The sequence below is a fragment of the Diadema antillarum genome, unplaced genomic scaffold, assembly GCF_040938485.1.
Source record: "Diadema antillarum isolate AM-2024a unplaced genomic scaffold, OU_Dant_1.0 seq00000910_RagTag, whole genome shotgun sequence".
Lineage (NCBI taxonomy): Eukaryota > Metazoa > Echinodermata > Echinoidea > Diadematoida > Diadematidae > Diadema > Diadema antillarum.
Genome location: NW_027271766.1, coordinates 1,242,899 through 1,264,972, shown reverse-complemented (window position 1 = coordinate 1,264,972; position 22,074 = coordinate 1,242,899).

Genomic DNA, 22,074 nt, shown 5'->3' with positions numbered 1-22,074 from the left:
TATAACCTCTGGACTCCGTCCACTAAAGCATATTGGCAATCCCAGTTCCGTTTGAAATACACTTAGCGTTATGTAGCTTTTTTGACGCCGAATAATTTGCGTAGGTCCAATGGGCCTATCATTATTCTCAAGACTCTTTTTTTTTTGGTCACTCATTTTGGCTGTGGTGTGCGTATGACAACAATCACAAATGACCAAATTATAATGGGTTAGATCAAGACTTTGTGCCTGGCCCATCTATCGGAAAAATGACTAAAAGGTTAAAGACAACAAACAATTGGGCTACGCGCTGGAAACTGAAAGAAATACTAACCCAACCACTATAATCCGTTTGTGAAATCAAAACAAAATACCTCAATTTGATTACTAAAGAGCGGGGTAAATGTTCTTGAAAGGTAAAAAAAAAAATACGAGCTGATTGCCTGGCCGACTCGAGTAGAAATGAACCAGAGAATGCTGGTAAAACATGTTGTACAAAATGTTGACAAAGGAGTATCAAATAGAAAAAGGTAATTAGACAAAGTGGTGACGGTGCGAAGCAGCAGTACCCTAGCTGTTGTGGTTTTGTTATAGTTTTGTTTTTTGTTTGTCAGTGTAAATAAGTGAACAAGAATGTATACGCAAGCAATTCCTGTTTCCATATTCTTCTTTGTCAGTGCCCTTCTCCCATTGTTTGTCTTGCTACAGTATCTACAAAGTGCAAGTTGTAGATGCGTCTTCGAATAAAGGACACTTGGAATGATAATACAAGAAAACCCACAGATATTATGATAATAAGATTATCATTGTTAGTATAGAGATGAGACGCGAAAAGGACTTAATGACTCGACGTGAGGACACGTGAACAATAAACTGATTGGACTGATTTTTCAATTACAGGTAGTCCAACCGGCTGTAATTGGACCATTGGTGCAGTGACAGTGATTGTTAGGGGCCTGGCCGCCATAGCTTTGATGCTGTAGACTAGACATGACGAATAAAAGCAGTAGGTCTAAATTGCTTAGATTCAACGACGGGAGAATAGTATCCCTGGTTACAGGTGTTGTTCGTGATTATTTTACTTCGATGCTGCTCTCTCTACTAGGCGAGGGCGTGCGTAATTTGTGTGTTGAAGAGATATAGTTCCCTAATTTAACGAGGGAGAGAGGGGAGAGAGGGAGAGAGAGAGAGAGAGGGGGGGGGGGGATGGGGGAGGGAGAGAGAAAAAAGGTTGATGGTCAACTTATATATCGTGTGCTCGTTACATACTGCAAACTCGCCTGTACACCTTGCCGTTATGTTATTCTATTTTTTTTTTCTTCAATTGTTATCATGACCGCGTTTTGTAACAATGATTATTGTTTTGTCGATTGCTTCACACATAAATGTCAGACCTGTGCAAGAGACAATAATTTGATTGCATCTTCATTTCTCCAGATAGAATTCTATGACGGGTGCATACAACAAAGAAAAAAAAACAACATCCAAAGGCCAACTGAAATATCGATTGCTGTTAACTTTATATACAGTATGTCTCTCGCAAAACAATGATTTACATCAGTGCTCTGTTGTGGTAGCCACTGTTTCTTCAATTTGATGACTTTGCTCTATTTTAGATGTTGTGTTTATTGTGTGGGCATCATAACTCGGTTAGTTGAAGGTGCTGCGAAGAGCAGAGGTCGATATATTAATTGCAAAGAAAGCTGACTTCTGCACCATCTCCTTTCTTTTTATGAGCTCTAAGATTTTACGGGTTTTTGTCTTTTATTTCTAACGTTTTCCTATTCCAACAGGAGGACTGCACATTGAAATATACAATTTGTAATCAAATTCGTAAATGCTAATGGCTAATCGTTAAACATTCAAACTAACACGTCCTTTTATCGGTGTCACACGAATCAAAATTCAGTGTAGATAGTGTAATACTAAAGTATTGCATTTGAAGAGCTTGTTTCCCAAAGGTGCTGAATCCATTTCAATGGATTTAGCACCTTTTGGAAGCAAGCTCTTCATTTATTGTAAAAATCACTGTAGACGGGATTCTAATTTCATAACTGTCTCGTATTAAATTTGTGAGAGAAAGAAATGATGTAGATTTTTTCGATAGTTTGTAATTTCGGCCTGTCATCAGACCTTCATCACGATCTACCAACAGAACAATAATATCGTGTAAATGGCCTAATATATAATTATATAATGCAATACGTTTGGGAAGGGAACTATATCTCGCACTATATATGTAATACATATACATATATATACACATTTATATATACATATATATAAACATATATGTATATATACATATATACACACATATACATATATAATTATATATATATATGTATATTATATATATATATATATATACATATATATATATATATATATGTAAAATCGATTGTACATGTACACCTTGAATCACAAATCAAAATACACTTTGCGATCAAGCTTTCCATGTTAGGTCAGCAATAGACTCCAAGATTGAAAGAATTAGTTTTTATTTTGTGTCTTGTCTATATTGGCTGTTTTTAACCCTCTCGAAGAAGGTGTCGGTGTATTTGAGGAGCCACTTACTCCTAATCGTGTGCGGAGAAAATGGATTCTAAAACTCATTATGTACCACTCAATAACAAGAAAACAAGCTCATTTTTGTACTTCTATGGGTGTGCTCTACCAAAAAACACGGTATTTAGGCCTAAAGCGGGCACAGAACAAGAAAAAAAAAACCCATAATGGTCAAAAAGAGATGAGGAGAGCGATGAATACAGCGGAGGTTTGTAACTAAGTAACTTATGCACGCTTTTAGCAGCCGTCTCACCGATATCATTGTAACAGCAAAAAATAGTATATGAATATAAATATATCACATTAGGTAAAATAGAAATTGGACTATAAAAGAAATAGAAAAGAATAAGATGGTCATAAAGTCTGTCCTGTGTTCAGAAGAAAAAACAACGTATTTGCAATGTTGTCAAGACATGAAAAATAGAAGTAGAGCGTTGAGCTACTCCCCACAGACATAAACACACACACAGACACCCTCACACGCACACACACACACACACACACACACACACACACACGAACACACACAAATGAAATGTCACATACATGATGATTTGCTTTCTGTATTTGATCGAAAATTCGGGGATGTATAAAGTAAAAAACAAGAAGAAAGCCTCTGAAGGTTGGTATTCATGCAGTGTTTATAGAATATCAAGTTTCTGTTTCCCCTGCTTACAGACAGACACTGCTGTAAAGTTGGTGAGTGGGTGTGCGCGTGAGCAGCTCGCTGCGCGTTCGTTATTGATTTCGATACATGGTAAAACAGGCCTCATCTTTAAAAATCATGAACTGCTAGCCGCATAATCAAACCAGATTCATATTTAGGTGATACGCTATCAGCGTATCACCTATTGTGATTGTCAAAATCTCTCTTTATTAGGTGATACGCTTTTAGCGTATCACCTATTGTGTTTGTCAAAATCTTCCTTTCTTTCTTTTTATTCTTCTTTCTTTCTGGCACATTTTGTGTCGTGAATATCTCAACATTGACATGACGGAATAACATGACATTTTCAGTCAACATGTCTCATGACAATATCTAGCCACAATAAGGTTTTCATGACAGTAACATATCTATGACGTCATCTAGGCGCCATTTTGTGATTTTCGGACCATGTTACATGATCGATCATAACTTCATAACTAAAGGTCATTTCTGTATCATTTTCGTTGGACGTAAAGTTCAGGTCACGTTCTATCTTACATTTTAATGCTAATTACCTAGGACATCATTACGCGCGCATTAGCGCGCGTCAAAGTTTTTAAATGCTTAAAACGACTTCCCAATGGGAAATCTCGAAGTTTCAGACAATTTTAAGCGTTCCGCGCGTTCGCGTCCGTCCGCGCATTTCCGCGCGCAGTGCGCGTAAGCAACATGAAAATGCACATTTTTTGACAGATTTGGATTCCTGATACATTAAGTATTAATATCCATTGATTTCCGATCAATTTCGACCTATAACAAAGGAATGCGCTGGCGTCAAAGTTGAAATTTCGTGTGCGCGTCTATGTGGAAATATAGCGAAAAACATGTCTTTGTTTATTTCGCCATAGCTCTTTAAAACGTCAGGTGACCCTATGTTTTTATTGCATATTACAAAAGCATATGAATTGAAAATAACGTTTCAAGTATCAATATTTCCCTAAATACATTATGACGTCATCATATCATCATCTGAAATCAAAAAAGTGGAATTAATTTTTTGAGGTACTGTTTCTGACATTCATTTGCTCGTATCTCTGTTGTTTAAGCTCAATATTATCCCAAATTCAGATATGTTGTACTTTGAACATTTACCTTTTAAGTCCAAGTCATGGTTTTGAAATTTGATGACGTCATAATACCTTAAATTGTGATTAAAGGTAAAGATGCAAAATCGGACAAGTTTACGTGTTATGTCTATGGGAGGTGATTTTTTTTAAAACCATGCATTGACTTGACAACGTTTAAGCACCTTTATCTCAGCTGATTTTGCTTCATTTCCTCTGAAACTTAAGTATGTTGTAGCTGAGACAATAAGCTTCAGTAATCACGCATTTTATTTTTTGAACTCTCATCATCAGGTTGACAATTTTGCAGTTTAAAACTGAAAATGAGAATGGAATGTGGACATAACGATTCCCGATTCATCTTTCACATACATAAGTTTACGTTCCTCATATCTTCTCGCCGAGACGTATGGCCGAGTGGTTAAAGGCGACGTCTCAGAGACGTGAGGTTGCGGGTTCGAACCCCACAAGATCACGAAACAAAATACTTAGCTATTTTACTTTTTTTCTTCAATTTTGTATTACATATTCGTCCATGTAGAAATCACGTTCGTATATAAACGCACCTATACACACACACAGACACACAGACACACACCATATCCCTCTTTTTTGTGTTGGAGACCACATTGCTTCGACTGCTGCAAAATTTTGCAGGCTGACTTTGTCAAACCGATCATAGTATGTAATGACGACGACGGAGGTGTTGTACTTTGAACAATTGTCTTTCAAGACCATGTCATTGTTTTGTACTTTGATGACGTCATCACACTGAAAATTGTGATTAAAGGCAAGGTATCAAAACCAGCCGATTATAGGCTTTATGTCTACGGCGCGTATTTTTCCCAAGTTGCAAGAAATGGCATAGCGACATCAGTCGTTACAAGGCCGCATTTCCGTCTAGCAATGCAATACATGTTCACGCGGCCACGATTGTTGAGTGGGCATTGACTTTTTCCCCCTGTAATATCTATACATTTCTTTTTTGCCTTACCATTTCCGGGGATGTCCCGTGGCCGAGTGGTTAGAGAAACGGTTTTGCATGCACGCTCAATATAACTTCAAGGTGCCTATATCACATTCTTTTCTTTGTCGATCACAGATGACCGACACCTGATGACCACAAGCGTATCACCTAACTCGTCCTCAATGTGACGAGTTTTCATGTCTCGTTTCTTTTTATTCTTCTTTCTTTCTGGACAATTTTGTGTCATCAATATCTCAAGAATGACATTACGGAATAACATGACATTTTCAGGGAACATGTCTCATGACAATATCTAGCCACAATAAGGTTTTCATGACAGTAACATATCTATGACGTCGTCTAGGCGCCATTTTGTGATTTTTGGACCATGTTACATGATCGATCATAACTTCATAACTAAAGGTCATTTCTGTATCATTTTTTGTGGACATAAAGTTCAGGTCACGTTCTATCTTACTTCTTTTGATGCTAATTACCTAGGACATCATTAAGTGCGCGTAAGCGCGCGTCAAAATTTTAAAAGGCTCAAAACAACTTTCCAATGGGAAATCTCGAAGTTTCAGACAATTTTATGCGTTTCAAACAATTTTGCGCGTGCGCGTCCGTCCGCGCATTTTCGCGCGCACAGCGCGTCAGCAACATGAAAATACACTTTTTTTGACAGATTTGGATTCCTGATACTTTGAGCAACAATATCCATTGATTTCTAATCGATTCCTACAAATAACAAAGCAATGCACTTGCGTCAAAGTTCAAATTTCGCCTGCGCGTCTATGTGCAAATATAGTGAAAAAACATGTCTTTGTTTATTTCGCCATAGCTCTTTAAAACGTCAGGTGACCCTATGTTTTTATTGCATATTACAAAAGCATATAAATTGGACTTGACGTTTCAAGTATCATTATTTCCATAATTACATTATGACGTCATCATATCGTCATCTGAAATAAAAAAAGTGGAATTAATTTTTTTGAGGTACTGTTTCTGACATTCATTTGCTCGTATCTCTGTTGTTTAAGCTCAATATTATCCCAAATTCAGATATGTTGTACTTTGAACATTTGCCTTTCAAGTCCATGTCATGGTTTTGAAATTTGATGACGTCATCATGCTTTAAATTGTGTTTAAAGGTAAAGACGCAAAATCGGACAAGTTTACGTGTATTGTCTATGGGAGGTGATTTTTTTAGAAACCATGCATTGACTTGACAACGTTTAAGCACCTTTATCTCAGCTGATTTTGCTTCATTTCCTCTGAAACTTATTTATGTTGTAGATGTGACAATAAGCTGCAGTAATCATGCATTTTATTCTTTGAAATCTCCTCATGAGGTTGACAATTTTGCAATTTAAAACTGAAAATGAGAATGGAATGCGGACCAAACGATTCGTGATTCATCTTTCACGTACATAAGCTTACGTTCCTCTAATTTTCTCGTCGAGACGTATGGCCGAGTGGTTAGAGGCGTCGTCTTAGAAACGTGAGGTTGCACACGTACGGGTTCGATCCTCACAAGAGCACGAAAGAAAATAATAATTTTTTTAACTTTTTTTCTTCAATGGAGTACTACACCTTCGTCCATGTAGAAATCACGTTTGCATGTAAACACACCTATACGCACACACTCACACAGTATACCTTTGTTTTGCGTTGGAGACTGCATTACTTCGTCTGCTGCAAAATTATAGTTTTGCAGGTTGGGCTTTTCAAACTGATACAGTATACTGTAACAAAATGAAATTTGTTCATATCAATTCAGTAACACAATGTAGTCGTGGTTACTTTGTGCTGATTTATACATGTAACAAGCTATACATTGTAAAAAAGGTATTCAGTCTTCTGTATTGATGATTATTTGTCAATTAGTGGTTTTTGTGGAGTTTCAGATAGTGATAAAAAGTATGGATGATAAGTGCAGCGATAATTCCTATAGTTAGTTCAAAGCTGTGTTACAGATGTTTGATACATACATTTAGCATTGTGTGTGTGTATATACGTGTGTATACAGGTTGGCCATATGACACATTCTAGACAATTACTCTTAATTGATTAGCAAACGTGATCAGCTATGGAACTGAATATGGTACTAATGTATGATGTTAATGATTCTAATTAAACTGTGACGAGTTTAAAGGGATAGCGTAACTGTGTGTAAAAATAAGGCAATTATAAGGATATTTTAGGGCAATTTGATAACCATGCCTATAATAATTTCATACAGGTACTAATGCCTCCCTCATATTCATGTGATAGATCGTCATGTCAATAGCAAACTGACAACGTATGATGAATGTGTTATATATTGAACAACTGTCTTTCAAGTCCATAACGTTCCCCATATTTTCCCGTCGAGACGTGTCGCCGAGTGGTTAAAGGCGACGTCTCAGAGACGTGAGGTTGCGGGTTCGAACCTCACAAGATCACGAAACAAAATACTTAGCTACTTTACTGTTTTTTTTTCTTCAATTTTGTATTACATATTCGTCCATGTAGAAATCACGTTCGTATATAAACGCACCTATACACACACACAGACACACACACACGCCATATCCCTCTTTTTTGTGTGTTGGAGACCACATTGCTTCGACTGCAGCAAAATTTTGCAGGTTGACTTTGTCAAACCGATCATAGTATGTAATGACGACGACTGAGGTGTTGTACTTTGAACAATTTTCTTTCAAGACCATGTCATTGTTTTGTAATTTGATGACGTCATTACACTGAAAATTGTGATTAAAGGCAAGGTATCAAAACCAGCCGATTATAGGTTTTATGTCTGCGGGACGTATTTTTCCCAAGTTGCCAGAAATGGTATAGCGACCTCAGTCGTTACAAGGCCGCTTTTCCGTCTAGCAATGCAATAGATGTTCACACGGCCGCGTTAGTTGAGTGGGCATTGACTTTCCCCCCGTTATATCTATACATTGTTGTTGTTTTTCTGTCTTACCATTTCCGTGGATGACCCGTGGCCGAGTGGTTACAGAAACGGTTTCGCATGCACGCTCAATATAACTTCAAGGTGCCTATATCACATTCTTTTCTTTGTCGATCACAGATGACTGTCATCTGATGACCACAAGCGTATCACCTAACTCGTCCTCAATGTGACGAGTTTTCATGTCTCGTTTAAATTTATATTGACATAATTTTGTGATCTATGATGGCAATAGCCAACAAACTACAGCTTCACGGTTAAGCACCGAGCCAGTCTACTGCTTATGTCGTCGGATTACCGCGTCGCTACATATCCGACGACATTGGTAGGGGCAGAGGCAGGGGCAGTCCGCCGGTGCAAGAAGCCACCACCACACCTCAAGTTGCAGTACAGTTCAGGGCCAATGGAACAGTGCCAACGGTGCATGTATCAGTAGTCACAGCGGCGACTCCTAACAAGGGTTTGTGCCTGCAAAACTAGGCTTTTCACAGCTTTCTCCTGTCTTTGAGACCCCCCCCCCCCCGCCATTAAAAAAAAAATCCGATCGAAGCATTACTTATTGCCATCCCCCCCCCCCCCCCATCTGAGATGAGCTCTCATTTCACACCCTTACCACAAGACAGACATCCCCTCATCTTAGGAGAATAATTATGTGTGTGTATGTATGTGTGTGTATGTATGTGTTCATATATGTATATTTGTTATATATTTGTTACTGGTACCTCCTAGGATTCCAAAGATGAAAAAAAAAAACGCTTTTTAAAAGAAATCTCGTGGTGAACAATCAAATATACCCCCCTGTTGCGACACGGATTGTCGCCCCTACACGGATTGTCGCCTCCTGCTCGGGGCGACAATCCGTGACGGGCGCTGGCGGCACGGATTGTCGCCTGGCGACAATCCGTGACGCTTGTGCAGTTCCCAGTTTTTGACCTCGAAGGCGACAATCCGTGTTGGCAAAAAATTTGTTGCGACACGGATTGTCGCCCCGGGCTCGGGGTGGTTCCTCCGGTGTTAAGCTTTGGTGGGATGGGTATGACTGGTAAGTTATGCGTATGTGTGTGTGTGTGTGTGTGTGTGTGTGTGTGTGTGTATTGTGAGCTGCATGATATGTGATGTGTATGATTTGTTGTGTGTGTGAGTGTGCGTGTGTGTGTGTGTGTGTGTGTGTGTGTGTGTTTGGAGTATAATAACACAATAATATGTAGAAACTGTGCATGTGTGGAGGTTGTATAGTGGTAGTGATTTGTTTGTCTGTGTATATACGTTTGCCTGTATGCTTACGTGTGTATGTGGAATAAAGTGGCGCTACTGTGTCATTATAAACGCCTTCAGAGTGTATGAGCACGTGTTTAAAGAATTCACACCAGCGTTGATCTAAAAGTAGTATGGGTGTGTCAACCAATATCAGCGGTGAGGCGGGCTAGGCGAGAGAGAGACCGAGAGAAAATACATACGAGGGAGGTACCCTCCCCAAATGTTATTTGTCTTTGTTCATTTTTCACTGCAGTCATTTTCTTCCATCAGTCTTATAAACTAGAACGTCCATACCACTATTCTTTGTCCCAGAATAGGTTTGGCATGCTTTATGCATGAGCGAATAATTTCCACACGCCGTAAAAAATTTGTCAATCGTTAGTTGATTTTAGCACAAACGAACTGCCATTGCACACCGCTAATACATACGTAATACAAACAAACACCAACAAACACTCAAACAAATCCTCATAATGCAAATAAACCAACACTTTTTTCCTTGATATTTATTGATTTCATTCAAATCATTCATAAATCGACCCATTCTGGGTGTAACATGAACAAAAAAAGTTACAAATGGCAATTCGAAACACAAACAAATCCATTTGTCAATTTATACCACAAGTTAATAATCTCACTTCAACATAGATAACTCGATTATAGACCAACCCTACTAATAATTTCTTCACGAGAAAGTTTTGACATGTAGGGCCCTACCAAACCTATATTCCTTGAATATATTGGTTTGGATCATGTAACACCTTCTTACTTACAAGGGCATATACATTAAAAAAACACAAATACATTACACAAATCTAGAATGAAATCAGCCATAAAAAAACCCGACCACCCCCTCCCCTCCCCAACCGAAACAAATCTAGGGCCTACATCTATCCTAAATATTAAATCCTACCAACATCTGTCATACCATTTATAACTATCCTTCTTCAAATCCAATCCCCAACCCACCAACCCCTGATTAAACAAAACCTAAATCATCCCACACCCACATTCACCAACCCAAATACACACACACACACACACACACACACACACACGAAGGTTCGTTATTCCGAAGTTTCGTTTTTTCCGAGGCTTCATTTATCCGAAACACACAATTCCCTATACCTAGAGGTTCGTTGATCCAAAAATGAAATTCGGAATAACGAATCTTCGGAACAATGAGCCTTCGGACGAATGAGCCTTCGGACGAATGAGCCTTCAGAATAACAAACTTTTGCAATAACGAAATGTAACCCCCTTCCCACATACCGACGCACACCCGAACCGATACCACATTCCTTCCTGATGAAACGATTTCCCAATGTTGATAAATAAGACATAATGGACCGTATGCAGGAAAGCAGCATCCGCCCGCACGCAAGCTCCACTCCGAATTCATATACAAATCTGCCAAACAAACTCATCAAATTCAAAGCTGCTGATAAAATCAATATCAACGTTTATGCCAGCAACAGCTTACTAGGTATCCCTCCCCACGCGCAGCTAAAAAACACATACGCAAAAGACTGACATAATAAACACATTCTTCCATCACACACACACACACACACACACACACACACACGCGCGCGCGCGCGCGCGCGCACGCACAAACTGACACTAAATTATCATGTGCACGCGCACATACACACTTCCTTGAAACCTCACCATGACTTTTTACATGGCATGTTTGCATGGATGTAGCCATGTAAGTTATGTGTTAGTATTTCAATGATTATGTCCAGAACGCTATTACCCAGCAAAATGTGCTTCGAGGGCGGGCGACAATCCGTGCCGCCAGCCCTCGTCACGGATTGTCGCCAGGCGACAATCCGTGACCGGGGCGACAATCCGTGCCGCCAACGCCCGTCACAGATTGTCGCCCCGAGCAGGAGGCGACAATCCGTGTAGGGGCGACAATCCGTGTCGCAACACCCCCCTTTTCTTTATCTCGGGCCGGATTTCGTTGCGTGGAAAAGAACCCTTCACCGGAGATTCAGGGAACACACACGCGGACCACGTAGTTGAAGGGGGGGGGGGGGGGATACACATACGAAAGCTAGCTGTAATGTGCGGAATCATCCACAGTATTACATAAACACATATGTAGGGCCTACATACACACAGGCATATGTACAGAAGCCTATGTACATGGGGCTACCTATACTATTGCAGAAGCAGCAGAATTAGCGCCTGATCATAACTTTAATGCCATATCAATGAATCTTAAGAATTTTAAAACCACACACAATAACAGCATAAACTGGAGCTGATTGAGGTTAAATGTTTTTTTTTTCTTAAAAACCCTTTACACACTCTTCACTTTTAACTCTGATAACTTTTTCAATAACAATGCCACTGCACTAAAGCTTTGTATTAGTCGCGCATAGAATGTGCCTAATGAGTGGGCAAATTTCATTTTTACAATGATCCCTTCATTGTGGTTACTACAGAGTTTTATTTCCTGTTGTTTTTGTCTCTTTCATTGCACGGAGTACTGCCATGGGAGATTAAGCACTCGCAAAGAACCTAAACTTTAATGCCTTTTTGTTGTTTCGAAGAGAACACGTATTACGCAACATTCTTGTGGAAGGCCATGGGCCAATTGATGTGCAGTTTTTACCTCTTGTGCGTCAAAAAATTAATTAGTTTAACACAGAAGGTAGAAGAGCAACATTAATGTCAAAGTACGATATCATTTCAAATTGAGGAAAACAGACAGACCACCACTACCATTACAAACACAGACAAACAGAGATATACCACACACATGATAATCTATGAAGAGAAAGGCCAAATTGAGAGTGGTTGGAACTAGAAGGTACCTTTTTTGTCCAAGTTTTCGCAGAAACTTTCTATTCATTAAGGTTCATAATTCACTGTGATCATTCTGTAACTGAGATTGACTTTGTACAGTCTACATTAAAAACCATCAAACTACGTCGCGACTGCGGCAGCGACCCTTCTCTCTTTTTCTCCATTCACTTGCTCAATGCAACGTGCTTATCGTGTTTGATACTATGGCAATGGACAGGTCCATACTTTAAACACTTACGTATCTTTGAAGGTTGGTTTCGTATCACTCATAAAAAAAAAGATACAAAACTCTCTTTATTTTCAAATGCAGATGTGAAGATCAGATTCATTTTTTTTGTGTGTTTTTTATAGGGCTTCCAGGGTCACGTTCGCGTGCTTAACCTCGTATCAGCACTGACCCTGACTAAAACACAGCTGCGCTTTGGAAGGGACTTCAATAATTACATCAAAACAGGCTTCGACACGTGTATTTGATACAATAAATAGCGCGTGCATCTTCTGCTACAATTATCAGCTGAATCGAATGCAGTGCTCATATCTATGAATGAATGAAAAGATGACTGATAAAAAAACACCACACGTGATTCCATGATTATGGGGATGCATTGAATGATGGATGTGCCATCACACCCAAAGGTAACAGCTCCATATTAGTGATTAAAACGTTCGATATTCAAATGCAGCGTCATCAAGTAATTTTGTAATCAGTGGTAGTCAAATTCATCGTACAGTATCTTACCTCACAGTCAAGTATAGATAATGATTTGCGTGTAATGCTTAATGGAATTAAGCTGTGTCAGGGTCATTATACGCACAGGACGTGTGCATTATATCAAATTGCTCGGATGTTATATGTGCTGTTTAGTTCATTGAAATGTTAATTGCTTGTTTATTACAAATGTTATTGTTCAATGAGTCCTCTGAACTGTTCTCTATTCGATATTGAATTATTTTGTATAATGGACCGATTGCCGTTTTTAAAGGGGATGGCGAGCAACTGATCAGTGGGAATCAGTGGGAATGCTGGGGGATGATTGTTCCAATCCTTGTGGGATTCATTTAAGAATACATTATATATCTATTGTTGTGTGAAAATTATTTGCTTCAGAATGGTCTCATATTCAAGTAATGTGCAATTTAATGTTTCCGATCGCCCCGTCACTGTACAGCCATGCTAACCTGGAAACATTAAACTGCACATATACTTGAATATGAGACCATTCTGAACCAAATAATTTTCACACAACAATAGATATATAATGTACTCTTAATGAATCCCACAAGGATTGGAACAATCATCCCCCAGCATTCCCACTGATTCCCACTGATCAGTTACTAACCATCCCCTTTAAACGAAAAGTGGGTTGTATCAAGCTAACACCAATTTCATTCAGTAACCTTTTTTTTTCTTTAAAAAAGGGGCTCCTGTCAATATTATTTTGAATAAAAAGTAGTCAATTACTTTGGAATACGATTTTTTTGTGTGATTTGTGCTGTGTGTAAGAGTATGTGTGCATGTGTGTGTGTCTGTGTGTGTGTGTGTGTGTGTGTGTGTGTGTGTATTTGAATATGAAACAAACGTTGGTGAAACGCCATATTTAAATGTATTGTATGTGTACATGTATTTTGCTTTAACAATATCGTGACAGACCTAACACCACGCCATTAACTTCTGGTTGTGTTTCACTCCATCCCGAATTGCACTTGCCTCACATCATTTTCTTCATTTTCATTTCATTTTTTGTCCTTTTTTGTTCACATTTAAACTGGAAGATACAGTGAGTGTGTGATACATTTCGCGGATAGACAGGACTGCCACGAATCTCGACTGATTTCAAGCCGACGCGGTCCAAGTGCGTTCAACTCCCAACCATCCCGGAATAGCATCGAGGAGCCTTCGTTACCATTGTCATTTCCCCGAGCTTGCCCGTTGCCCTCGGCAACGACTCTCACTATATCACTAACAGACTGGACAGGAGACCTTTGTTGAAAAAAACATTAAGATTAAGATACATTAAGATTTGATGATCGTCTCTGAACTTGAGTGACCCTCTGTAATTTACCCCACGCCTCTCTCCATGTGCCATTAACCAGGGAGGTGAGACAAAACTTTTGTCTCACCTCCCTGCATTAACTGATTGGAAACAAAACAAACCTCCTACCACAACACAGCAGCTGCTGCCGCTACTAGGATGCGCTACTTTTCACTTCGTTTTTATACACCACGCAAGTCAGAAGTTGGGTGCATGCACGTCCAAGCCACGCCCCCCTCGCAGACAGCCGACTGAAAACCATCAAGACGCATTTGCGTTGCCTTCTATCTTTGGCATGATTGTCACTGTCTTCTCACGAGATGACACCCCGATTTCCTAGTCTTTTGCCGATGTCATGAGGCAGGACCAGTCGTCGACACGTTAAAGACACCTAGATGAGTAGCAGCTAACCAGTGGGTGGAGAAATGGAGCAGAATGCCCTGCAGTCCGCCTAACGCATGATAGCAATAGACAACACTCCGTTTCCCGCGAGGGCAAGACACCGCGTGTACGCTAGCGACGAAATCATATAAAGCAACGGATATTTGTCAAAGCTTACTTTCACAATTAACTTCGGTGTCTTGAGGAGAGCAACCTTGTCATCTGAAGACTTTACACATAGGATCTGAATGACCATATCCATCATGCTGAGCTCCTTTGCTGTCCGTTTACCACGTGGAGCAGATGAAAAGTTTTTTACAAGCCTCCTCGTTCTGTGTCTATTCGTCGGAGCTTTGTTTCAGTCGGCAAGTAGCGCTAGCTCCTCCACGAATGACGCCATGTCGATTAACGTGCCTCAACGCCTGTCAAGTAGAAAAATCAATAAGCGATTCCCTAGAATCTTGGTGAGTAAAGTACTGCTTCAGGTCAGGTTCTTTAATTTTAGTAATCTCTGTTTGACAGCTATGTCATTGAAAGAGTGATCGCCGAAATACAAAAAAAAAAAAAACCTCTTCACTCATTTCAACAAGTCTTGAACGCAAGTTCTAACGATGCAATTTTCTTGGCTGTGCTGTGTCTTCATACTTTTTTTGAAATATTATACATATTGATCGTCTTCTCAACACTTTGCTATCTCAGACCCTTTTCATCAAGTTAAAATGGGTCGCACCATCGAATTTATACCGAACCTTTTCAAATCATTGTTTGGATGCCAAGCAAAGGAAAGAGTCGCAGGCATTTTCGCACTTTAAGCCATTCTTTAAAATGTATGATTTCTTATCTTTAACATCTCCAAACCTGATTCTCCCTGAAAGAGGTTGAATTGGTACCGAAGTTCATTTACAGGAACAAGATGTTTGTGGTATACCTTGTCACAGATTGTTCGATAAGGCAGTGTATCATCTCTCCACAAACACGGATTCGAACACGATATATGTGTATCTCTGAGTTTTTTTGGATTTTTTTTTTGGTTAAATGTTAATCATACTGTAATTCTGATTCAGAAGAATTAAACGTCTTTACTGCAGGATCACACGCCTTATTGTCATACGATTTACGAAAAACTCTACCGTCCAAAACGTTATCAAGTTTATCAAATTTGGGAAGCTGTCAAGATTGTATGTTTAAATGTTCATTGTCATGCTGAAACTTGATATTCGAAGATCACTTCCAAGCAGTGCCAAGTTTATCAATGGAAGACAGTCTCCAGGCGACTTTTGTGTATGTGAACTTTTACACTCCTTCACAAGATCTTTCCATTTGTTTGCTTACACTTGTTTACATGTACATCTATCACTGTGATAGATCCAATTAACCATACATTTGAGATCGTCATTCAACATTGCCTGGCGCCGATGTGCGTTTGTTGACTGGATATACGCAAGTATTGTCTGCATTATACTGCATGATACATCAACCTCTTACAGTGCTTCATCGCATTCCGGAGGAATACAAAATATAAAGTTGTTGGCTTAGAATGCCGCCGTGGGAAAAACCGTAATTACGTGTTTGTTCACTGCAATTTGCTGTCGATGGTGAAAATAGTCATTAAACCATTTCAGCACATTGTGTAATTAAATGCATAGGATTGCATTTTTCTTTTAAAAAAAAATAGCATACCCTGAGACTGCTCATGAGAGACAGCATCAAAGGTTTTTTTTTTTCCGGTTTATGTCACCAATCCAACATTACTGATATCAATAGTCTTTCGAATATTTTCATTTAGTTCCAATAGAGCAAAAGCAGTGCAATTTAAGCTGAAGGTTGGACACACCCATACATGGAAATAATCTTACACTTACTTTAGCACCATTATTTCAAGGACCTTTGAAAGACCTTTGACCTTTTGAAAGGGTTTGACCATACTTGTCTATAATTCTGCGGATTTGAAAGGTCGCTCTTAGATGTAAGGGTGATTTAAACCTTTTTTTCCCCCACGCATTATGGACATATTTTCTCTCTGCCCTCAAAAAAATTATGATATTTTGATTTTATTTTATTGATTCCTGTATTATCATTGTACATGAACATACATGTACATGTATAGTACATACATTGTTGAAGCCATACATATATACATAATCATCAGTTGTTAACAAAATAGTTTTTCTTCATTGCCTTTACACAATGTACAGCAAAAACATAATCTAATCAGCAATACAAGCGTACAATGAATAATACAGTATACCAGGGCTACAGCTTAAGCGTGGCTTGATTTGCGTGCAGCCCTCGTACATAATACACATAGAAAAAATAGGAGGGAGGGATGACTTCCGTAGAGATAGGATAGTAGAAAGGAGAAAGGGAAAGGAGAGGTATGTCTGCTTTCACTTTAGGCTTATACAAAGTTAGTTGACCTGGATCACTGATCAGTAAGGCATGACAAAATATTTCTCACCGAGGTACAGGTGAACAGTTACAGTTCATGGTTGGATACATGATTACATAATAGATGAAATGCGGCGATACTTCTACGAAGGAATTTCGTGTACTATACAGTATGATATGAGTCACAACGGATCTATGTGCAAAAACAACTTTTTCAAAACACGACAGGAAAGAGAGAGTAGTCCAATAGACTTTTTAAACAAGATATATAACCACTTGTATAAAATGTTGTATGTCACTGTGGGTAAAACTACAGGAAGAACATTTTTCGATGGGCTTCTTCGGAATGTAAACTAAATCCTGTTGAAAAAAAAAATACCGTAAAGGTAAACTGTGTCTTCTTGTTTTAGCGTACTTCAATAAAATAATCACTGACTAAACAGTTTGCTGTTGATCTTCTATTACTATTTCGATACCTGAAAAATAAGCTTGGTACGTTTTTATCCAAAAAATGAGATTTTTTTAAAACGGCTCTTTTTATGCAACTCTAGTTTTTGCAATCCTCTTTTTTCATATAATGATATTCCGTTTTGCTCTTTCATTGAGTTTTGTCTTGTTTGTCGGACTCAAAATAGCAAGAAATGCTATTTGCTGCTTGGGCAAGTCTTCTACTTTTGTAACGCCCCTACAGATAGTTGACTCTGAAGGTATCGAAACAGTAATAGAAGATCAACAGCAAACTGTTTAGTAAGTGATTATTTTACTGAAGTATGCTAAAACAAGAAGACATAGTTTACCTTTACGGTATATATTTTTTTTGAACAGGATTTAGTTTACCTTCCGAAGAAGCTGTGTGATTACGTCTCAACAGCTATTTTGACCCCTTCCAGGCCCAAGGGGGGGGGGGGGCACATTGTGCTCCCCATATAACTTCTTTATTATATGATGTATCACCGTCATATTTGTCACATGGATAGAGCAACTCATACTCTACATGACCCAACATTTGAAATTTCTCAAGGCCATCTATTGAGGGCGCTATTTACCAATATATAAAGAAATACATAGGAAATATGCTAAAATCATATTTTCCTTTATATTTCTTTATCCCCAGTATATGTGCTTTTATTTTGTATCAATTATTTTCATATTTGCCACAAAGGAAAAGCAAGTCAACCTTCACTATTTATTATGGTTGAAATTTCTCAAGGTCAACATGAGGGGGCGCTAGTCATTACAATATTAAACCTATGATGTATTGCTTGGGATAAGTACATATATTGGTATCACATTTAATGTTTCCATAATATTGGAATTTTTAGTTTGCAGATTAATGATATGATCAACAAATTATATTACAATGATATTAAAATGACACAAAATAAACGGGTAGGCTTTGGAAAGTGCTGCATTTTCGATCATTTCTATTATATCTATTGTTTGATGCCTACGTCATTTAGAAATAAAGGAAATGATAAGAAAACCATTTCAGGGTAATTCACGACCATAATTACTTCACATTTTGGTCCTTGAGCAAATTACAGTCAAGAAAACCCTCATTACATCCATTATTATATTGTTGATTGAAATTGGAACAGAAAAACATGCAAAACCTGACGAAAATGGTCGTTAGTTTACGGTTGCCATGGCAACCAGCAACATCAAACATAGCTAAATTATATATCAAAATGTTTGCAATAAGATTTCAGGAAAAATCACCAAATTTGGTTGAAATCGGGTAAAGGGTGTAAGAGTGCAAACGAAAATACGGTAGAGGGGCACAATGCCCCCCCCCCCCCCCTTGGGCTTCATAGGGTTAATGAGAGTGTTTAAATACACTTACTAGTCCTAACAACAAAACTGCACGTCTTCAGCAGTATACTAGTATAGCGTATAATTATGTAATTGCAAACCTTTTCAAAGGCAGGGACAGAGATGAAAACAGCATGTCATGGGGTGGCTGCTACTTTATTACGTTTGCATTTCTAAAAATATAGCTCTTCAACGGAGCAGCCTGTTTATCATTAACTATGTAACTGATAATAAAGTATCAGATTATAAAGCAATGTTTTCAAACCATTGTTGATATACATATATATATATATATATATATATATATACATACATATAGACATACATATACAAAATATACAATATTCATCTGTTTGGTATGTACAAAACAACCAGTAATATCACTTTAGAGGTCATGTTCTCAACAGATTTTGCTGGTAACACATACGATACAATACAAGTTATTCGCCGATCGATGATACAATTTTCAAATGATAAAATCATTCATGTAAAATTTCAGAAACTTTCTTCCCAATGGGCCCACTTTGCTCGAATGACTTGAAAAGACAAATTAAGCTCTCATCACTTTAACAGTGACTGGGTTCTATATTGGGCAGCAAACTTGATAGTGGGTATAGTGAGAGGCTTGATGTACCATGATTGCAATCGTGAGAAGCGCTGATTATTCACTCTGAGCACCTGTGCACAGTGATGGAGAAAAGCAAAGCAAATATATTTGTATATGTGCAAAATCGATTAAGAATTACTACATTTCCTGATATACTTATTTAGAGGAGTTATAAGTGGAATACATTTTAATTAATTCGTGAAAATACGGTAACTGAATTTAATTATTACAAAATATTTAAATTCTTGAGGGTCATTCATTAAATTCACTGGCTCATGCATGAATTCATTTTCCATCTCCAACAGAAAAATATTATGAAGAAATTTAACGGAAAGTAGAAGTGCATATACCTACATTACAATATGCAATATACCAAAGAAGAATGAAAATAAATGAATTGAAATTGAAATTGGAATTGAAATTGAATTCATAAGTTAGCAAAACATTTTGAGCAGATGAAAATACTGGAAATGGGGAGGAATGCTAAAGAAGCAGTGCTTGTAGGATGCATTCCTCCTAAAAAGTTTATTCCAAACCATACTCTCACACCCAACGCAAGCGCTTTCAAATTAAAATTCAAATAATTTTATTTCTATGTAAAGTAATGCAAAGTAATATACATAACGCTTACATAAGTGCAGATTATCTCAAGGAATTTTGAATCACATGAGCTTCAACAAAACATTGTGTACAATTATAGTAAATCAACTTTGTATTTCGACGAATAAACACGTAAGCAAATATAAATTTACTTTTTAACTGTATACTGTATAGAAAAGAAGAATTCACAAGAGAAACTTGTAAGATATGAGCATCTCAACATCTGTCAAGTACTCCATGTATGAAAATTTTGATATCATGACATCAGACGAAACGGACAGACAAACAGTTCGAGACTGTTCAAGTTTGTTATCAATGGTCTGGTTTAGTTGATACCCAGAAATTGTTCGAGTAGAAGGAGAGATTGAATTCGGTACATCAACAAACAATGACTTAAAATGACTTTAAGCATAAATCCAAATGTAATCTGCCGCTATCACTCGCTCTACAATTGGCACAGAACACATTGTCTTGTGTACCTGAAATGTCACAAATGTCACATTTTTCTTGTCATAAACTACTCTGCTTAAAGGGATCGTATAGTTAAGACGTAATTATCGACGAATTATCGACTTTATGCAAATTCAAAAAAAATCCCATCTGTGATCATTGTGTGTAAATTAGATTGGAGCGGTTAGATTAAAAAAATATATATAATTACTAGTAGATACTTTCACTCGTCTTTAAGTTTTATCAAAGCGGTTACATGTAAGTTTTCAACTCTTTTACGTTTCGTGAGGATGCTCTCTTGACAAATTATGTTAGAACTTTAACATCCACCGCTTTATTTCATGCTGGTATTTGTTCAAAGAAAATGATGAAGTAGCAATGTTATTGAGCGTTCTAACTTTAACTTATACCCCAAATGACCAATGTACGCTGTTCAAAGGGAAAAAAAACCCTCACTAGACGTGTTACACTTTGGAACCTATACTGGGAAAAACTATTGGAAGAGAAGTCTGGACACGGTACATAACAGACCTCACATTTAAGATGCTATTTAGACTTGTTTTACAATGTGCAATTTATTACGTCTTCTTAGAGCGTGACATTGTCCACTACCGAAAGATATTAGGAAATCCCAATGGCCATGTTAAAGCAGCATGCTGCCGTGTCGAACCATTTTTTTTTTAAATCTCCGTTATTTGATGTGCAGACCTGCTTTAAGTCCAGTCATCCCGTACGAGTAACTCCTCTGACTATCATGAGAATATTACAGGATTGTCTTGACCAATCAATTTGAAAGCTTTTGAATCATGGGTTGATTCTTTCTGTTTTTGCTTTGAGTTCGTTTCTTCCTTTTCGTTGTGATATGGTGATTTCACTGAAAAATGTTTTGTATGTGCTTTGCACCGGTAAGGCAAAACTAAGAAAACAAAGCTTCATTAGAAAGAATAGATGAAAACAGAAAACATATTTTGGAGCACCATACTTGAATATCGCTCGCAAGATAATTCAAAATGTGATGCGGGCAAGCCTCGGTTACATTGGAGCCGAATCAGATACATATCCACCCGAATACACGTATTTGGGTGGATTCGGGAGAATTCTGTTCTCCTTCCCCGAATGGGCAAAAATTCGGGACGGATTCGGCTCGTTTTGAAATGTTCAAAGCAACCAGCCGAATACCCTCAAAAATACTCCCGAATGTGGCCCCGACAAATTTCAGTCGGGCCTATTCGTATCATTGATTTTGTAATTTTACATTTGTATATTTATGTAATACTGTGTATGTATATTCTCACGTTTGTAAAATCATTTGTAATTCAGCCTCAGGCTGCGATCAATGATTTGTTGAATAAAGATACCATTAATAATAATCAGGGGAGTAGCGGCCCGAATCATCCAGCCAAGTAGACCCGAACATCATAAATAGAGCTGAATCTGCTCAGAATGCTCCGAATACCTCCCCGAATCCATCCAAATCGTTACC